Source organism: Mus pahari, chromosome 1 (assembly GCF_900095145.1).
Source record: "Mus pahari chromosome 1, PAHARI_EIJ_v1.1, whole genome shotgun sequence".
Classification (NCBI taxonomy): Eukaryota; Metazoa; Chordata; class Mammalia; order Rodentia; family Muridae; genus Mus; species Mus pahari.
In genome coordinates, this window is record NC_034590.1 from 294293 (window position 1) to 300183 (window position 5891).

General features: G+C 45.2%; 1 protein-coding gene across 2 annotated transcripts in view; it reads right to left on the reverse strand.

Moving 5' to 3' along the window:
- Sptbn4 (spectrin beta, non-erythrocytic 4) overlaps positions 1-5891 on the reverse strand; it is a 97824-nt gene that overhangs the window by 18831 nt on the left and 73102 nt on the right. The window lies entirely within an intron of this gene.

Sequence of the window (5891 nt, forward strand, 5' to 3'; positions counted from 1 at the left end):
CACACACACACACACACACACACACACACACACACACACACACACACACACAAAGAGGCTAAATACACCGGAGAGTTAATATATCTTTTGAAATCCCCAAAGATCAGGAAATGGGCATGAGCCAAACAGCTATAGATTTACCTGCTATTCATGTTGAAAATGGTTACAGATGGGTTAAAGGCTTAAATGGAATGAGTAAACCCGGGAATTAGGAGAAGCTGCCCAAATGCTTTGAGAGTCTTGGGGGAGAGGCTTTACAAGAATTAAAGTCACCAGGGCAAATAATTCTAAATCTGGCCACACGGAAGACATGTCTGCACTGACCCTAATGTCACAAGACACCAGAAGCCGAATGACCAATGAAAGGGACATTTCAAAGCCATTTGAGCAGAAAGCCATTTTTTTACACTTCCTTGTTGTTTGTGTGTGTGAAGACAAGTGTGCTTGTGCCACGACACACGAGGGCTGTCAGAGGACAACTTGAGAGAACTGATCCCCTCCTTCTACTGTGTGGCTGAGGGAGCAAACTCAGGTCATCAGGCTTGGTAGCAAGTGCCCTTACCCACCGAGACATCGATCTTCTTAAGATTTATTTATACTTTTATTTGTATGTGTGTTTCTCTGTGTGTACCATGTGTACAGGTAACTGTGGAGGTTAGAAGAGGGTGTTGAACCCCCTGGAGCCGGAGTTACAGGCAGCTATGGGTTGACTGATGTGGGTACTGAAACAAAAATTTTATCCTCTGGAGGAGCAGTCTTTTAAAATTTATGTGTGAGGGTCTTGTCTGTATATCACATACGTGTGTGTGTGTGTGTGTGTGTGTGTGTGTGTGTGTGTGCTACCCTTGTAGGAGAGAACAGCACTGGACCTCCTAGAACTGGAGTTACAGACAGTGTGATGTGAGTGAGAATGGCCCCTTAGGTTCATGTACTTGAATACTTGGTCCTTAGTTGGTAGACTTGTTGCTTGGGAAGGGTAGGAGGTGTGGCCTTGTTGGAGGAGGTGTGGCACCAGGAGTAGGCTTTGAGATCTCAAAAGCCCACGTCAGACCTTTTCTCTCCCTAATGCTTATAGATCAGTTGTACACTCTCAGCTACTGCTCCAGTATCATACCCGCCTGGCTGCAGGCTGCCAGGCTCTCCCCATTATAGTCATGGACCCTACTACCCTTTGAACCAGGACCACCCCCTCCCCCATTAAGTGTTTTCTTTTTATAAATTGCCTTGGTCATGGTACCTTAACACAGAAATACAAAAGTAACTAAGACAGACAGTGTGAACTACCACATGTGTGTCCTTGGAACTGAGTCTGGGTCCTCTGCAAGAGCATCCTCCCTCCTTCCATCCCTCCTTCTGTCCCTCCTCCCTCCCTGCTTCCATCCATCCTTCCTCCCTCCCACCACTCTCTAAGGCAGATTTTCAAGTAGCTAAGACTGGCCTCAAACTCACTATATAGTCAAGATGATCTTGAACCTGTGATCTTTTCCTTCACCTCTCAAATTCTGGGGCATCACCATGACAGGTTAAAAATAATTCCTTTCAGCCTGGAGAGATGGCTCAGTGGTTAAGAGCACTGACTGCTCTTCTGAAGGTCCTGAGTTTAAATCCCAGCAACCACATAGTGGCTCACAACCACCTATAATGAGATCTGATGCCCTCTTCTGGTGTGTCTGAAGACAGCTACAGTGTACTTACATGTAATAATAAATAAATCTTTAAAAAAAAAGTACCAGCCGGGCGTGGTGGTGCACGCCTTTAATCCCAGCACTCGGGAGGCAGAGACAGGCGGATTTCTGAGTTTGAGGCCAGCCTGGTCTACAAAGTGAGTTCCAGGACAGCCAGGGCTATACAGAGAAACCCTGTCTCGAAAAAACCAAAAAAGAAAAAAAAAAGAAAAAAGACCCTCAGAGATAGCCAGGTGTGGTGGCATACACCTTTAATTCCAGGCAGATCTCTAGGAGTTCACGGTTAGCCTGGTCTACAAAGCAAGTTCCAGGACAACCAGGGCTGTTAAATAAAGAAACCTTGCTTTGGGAAACAAAGAAACAAAAGTTAAAAAATTAAACTTAAACCCTCAGAGATTCCCTCCACACATCCTCAAGCCTGCTCCCGTTCCCTTCTCTTTGTCACAATAGCCACCCATGAACAGGCAACTCTAAACAAAGCTTTGCTTCCCTTTGCGCATGGTCTTTCTCTGTAGCTGACTGGCCAGGAGCTCATGGACGACCGTCCCCCCTCAGCTGGGATCCCAACTGCACACCCCGATGTGAAGACTGTCCTCACTCCTGTGTCTCTCAAATTACTGCCCCGCTTCTAGAATGGGAGCCTCCTGGGCACTGCCAGGCCTGCTTTGCTGCTCTGTACGAGGTGTCTGGAGCAGTATCCGGCACACAGTAGGCTTATTGTGTGATGTGTGCAATGCAGGAAAGCATATTATCCACAGGACTGGAGAGGTGGCTCAGCAGCTAAGAGCAATGGCTGCTCTTCCAGAAGAGCTGGAATCGACCCCCAGAATCCAAACCATGGCTCACAACCATCTGTGACTCCAAGTCATAGGGATTCAACAGCAGGTCTCCTCAGGTACAACGCATGCTTGCAACGAGACGTGAACACACATACAATTTAAAAAACAAATCTAAAAACAAGCAATATAATTAAGGAAAAAACAAAAACAAAAAACAAGCCTGTCCCAAACAGAAATGGGCAGCAAAAGGAAATGGGCAACAGATAGAGGAGGAGATGCAAAGAAGATGCCCAGTGCCACTGAGGGGCAGGAGAATGTAGCTCATAGATGGCGTCCTTTTTAGCCAAGTGCAGAACCTCAATGAACCTCAATGAACCTCAATCCTGTTGGCAAGGATGGAGACGCTCAGCCACCACCAGGGCGGTGGAAATGGGCAAGTTCTGCTATAAGCCAGTTTGGCAGCTTCTCCCAAAGCAAACAGTGCGCAGATCTCAAGAGATATGTGGCACCTATCGCTTGATAGTTGTAATACACACACAGAAGCACACACAAGGACACACATATATACAAAAACACGCACAGGAACATACACTATAGGAACACCTACACACAGGGTCACAAACACACATACAGGAACACACACATACACAGGAACACACGAGAGCACTCACAAGGATACACAGAAGCTCACACAGGGATACACACAAAAACACACAGGGACATTGCACACAAGAACACATACAGGGACACACACACAGGGAAACACACAGAAACACACACACAGGGACACACACAGGGACACACATACACAGGAACAGACATAGAAACAAACACACAAGAGCATACACATGAGAACATACACAGGAATACACACACAGGGACACCCACAGAAATACATACACAGGGACACACACAGAGACACACATACACAGGAACAGACATAGAAACACACATACAGAAATACACACACCCAAGAATGCACACACATAAGAACACACAAGAATACACAAACACAGGGACACATGCATACAGATAAAAGGTAAGGTGGCACGCATCTACCACTCCAGCCTTGAGTGGGTGGAGACAGAGGATCAGTAGTTTGCTCTCATCTACAGAGAAAGTTTGAGGCCAGCCTTGGCTAGGTGAGTCTTTGTCTCTAAGCTAATAATAATACAAGAAAGAAATAGTTAAAGAAATCTGCCAGACTGTGGAATAATAGCCAGGAGTAACTGAGCAGAGGAAAAAACAATTTTGAGCCTGCCATATGATATGTATTTGTAGTGAGTTGCACATGGATAAAAATCCCCTGGAGTAAACAAGAAATTCACAACAGATGTCACCTACCGGAGGGATGTGAGCCCACAGAACGGAGAACGGGGCTGGGGGAGATTTGCACATATAATTTTTTCATATGGTTTTTGATGTCTGAACCATGAAATTTTATTTATTCAAAAATTTAAATTAAGCATGAAAACCAAATAAAATGAAGACACTAAGGAAAACATACAAGCACACTCGGAGACTCACAGAGAAAAGTCTAGAAGGATACAGGATCATTGAGGTTCCTTTGGAAGCACAGGGCTGCGAGTGGGTGGGGCGGGGGCTTTACGTTTTACTGACGATTTCTAGGTTAATGAGATATTTCACCAAAAATGTGCTTACAGAGTGCTTGTCTGATCCCAAACAGATGAAAGGGAAGAAAACAGAGCAATAATAAAATTAAGAGGTAACAGATTAAAGCAAAAAACTTCCACACAAGGCTCTCAGATGAGCGCTTACACTCCTTTCTCTTCCTTCTCTCTGCTTTCTGTCTCTCTCTCTCTCTCTCTCTCTCTCTCTCTCTCTCTCTCTCTCTCTCTCTCTCTCTTACTAGAGTCACATATATTTACAGTGCTATTCCTTTAAGCTTCTTCCTTGGCAAATGGAAATTTTTTATTATTTTACTTATTCACTTCTCATCCCCCTCCCTGCCCCCCTCCCCAGTCAGCCCCTAGTCATTTGTCTTTTAAAATATAGTTCTTAAAGATGTATGTGTGGGCTGGTGAGATGGCTCAGTGGGTAAGAGCACTGACTGCTCTTCCGAAGGTCCGGAGTTCAAATCCCAGCAACCACATGGTGGCTCACAGCCATCCGTATCGAGATCTGACGCCCTCTTCTGGAGTGTCTGAAGACAGCTACAGTGTACTTACGTATAATAAATAAATAAGTCTTTAAAAAAAAAAAAAAAAAAAGATGTGTTTTACAGGCATGTTGGTACATGCCCTTAATCCTAGCCCCCAGGAGGCAGAGGCGGGTAGATCTCTGTGAGTTCAAGGACAGTCAGAGCTACATGTTAAGACCCTGTCTCAAAAATTTATTTTAATTGCTTTAATCAATCAATCAATCAATTTATCGATCGATTTACTGCTACTAGAGCCTTAACTGGTAATTTTTAAAAATAATTTGCTTAATTTATTTTTTATGGGTGTGAGGGTGTCAGATCCATTGGAACTGGAGTTACAGACAGTTGTGAGCTGTTATGTGGGTGCTGAGAATTGAACTTGGGACCTTTGGAAGAGCAGACAGTGCTCTTAACCACTGAGTCACCTCTCCAGCCCCTGCTGATAAATTCTTATCAGGCATTTAGCTACTGAGCTGCTGCCCCACCTTCTTTTTCTCTTTTAGACACGGTCTTGGTAAGCAAACCATCCTGGCCTTGAACTCATTATTCTTAGCCTGAGCTAGGCCTGAGCGTTTGATTCTCCTGCTGACCTCAGCTTCCAAAGTAACTGGGATCTCACCTATTTGGCTCCAGGTTCAGGAACATATTCTGTCTCTCTCCCTCCCTTCCCCTCCCCCACACCTCACACTCAGGGTACCACAATGTCACCCATTCTGAAAGTCATAATCAGCTGGCTTCACCATCCCACCTCTCCTCCAGGTTCACCGAGCCTGGCTAGGAGACACAGTGGATAGTCTGAAGGCTGGGCAGGTGGCTCAGTGGGTAAAGATGCTTGCTATGTTAGGGTGAAGACCCAGGTTTGAATCCCCTGAGCCCACAAGAAGCTAGGCATGGTAGCACATGTCTTTACCCCAGCAACATGGGAAGTGGAGACAGGCGAGTTGGGAAACTCACAGGGCGGCCAGCCTGCTGCTTACAGTAGCAAAACAGGGACACCACCCGGACATGCTCAGGCAAGATGGACTTCGAAGACTGACTCCTAAGGTTGTCCTCTGACCTCCACATGATCCCCAAAAGCATACGTGCATCCACACCATGATGACATAAACAAGCGTGTGTTACACAAAGCCATACATCCAGGTATGTTATGTATGTATGTGTCTACATCTCTATCATCTATCTATCTATCTATCTATCTATCTATCTATCTATCTATCTATCTATCATCTATCTATCTATCTATCATCTATCTATCTATCTATCTAT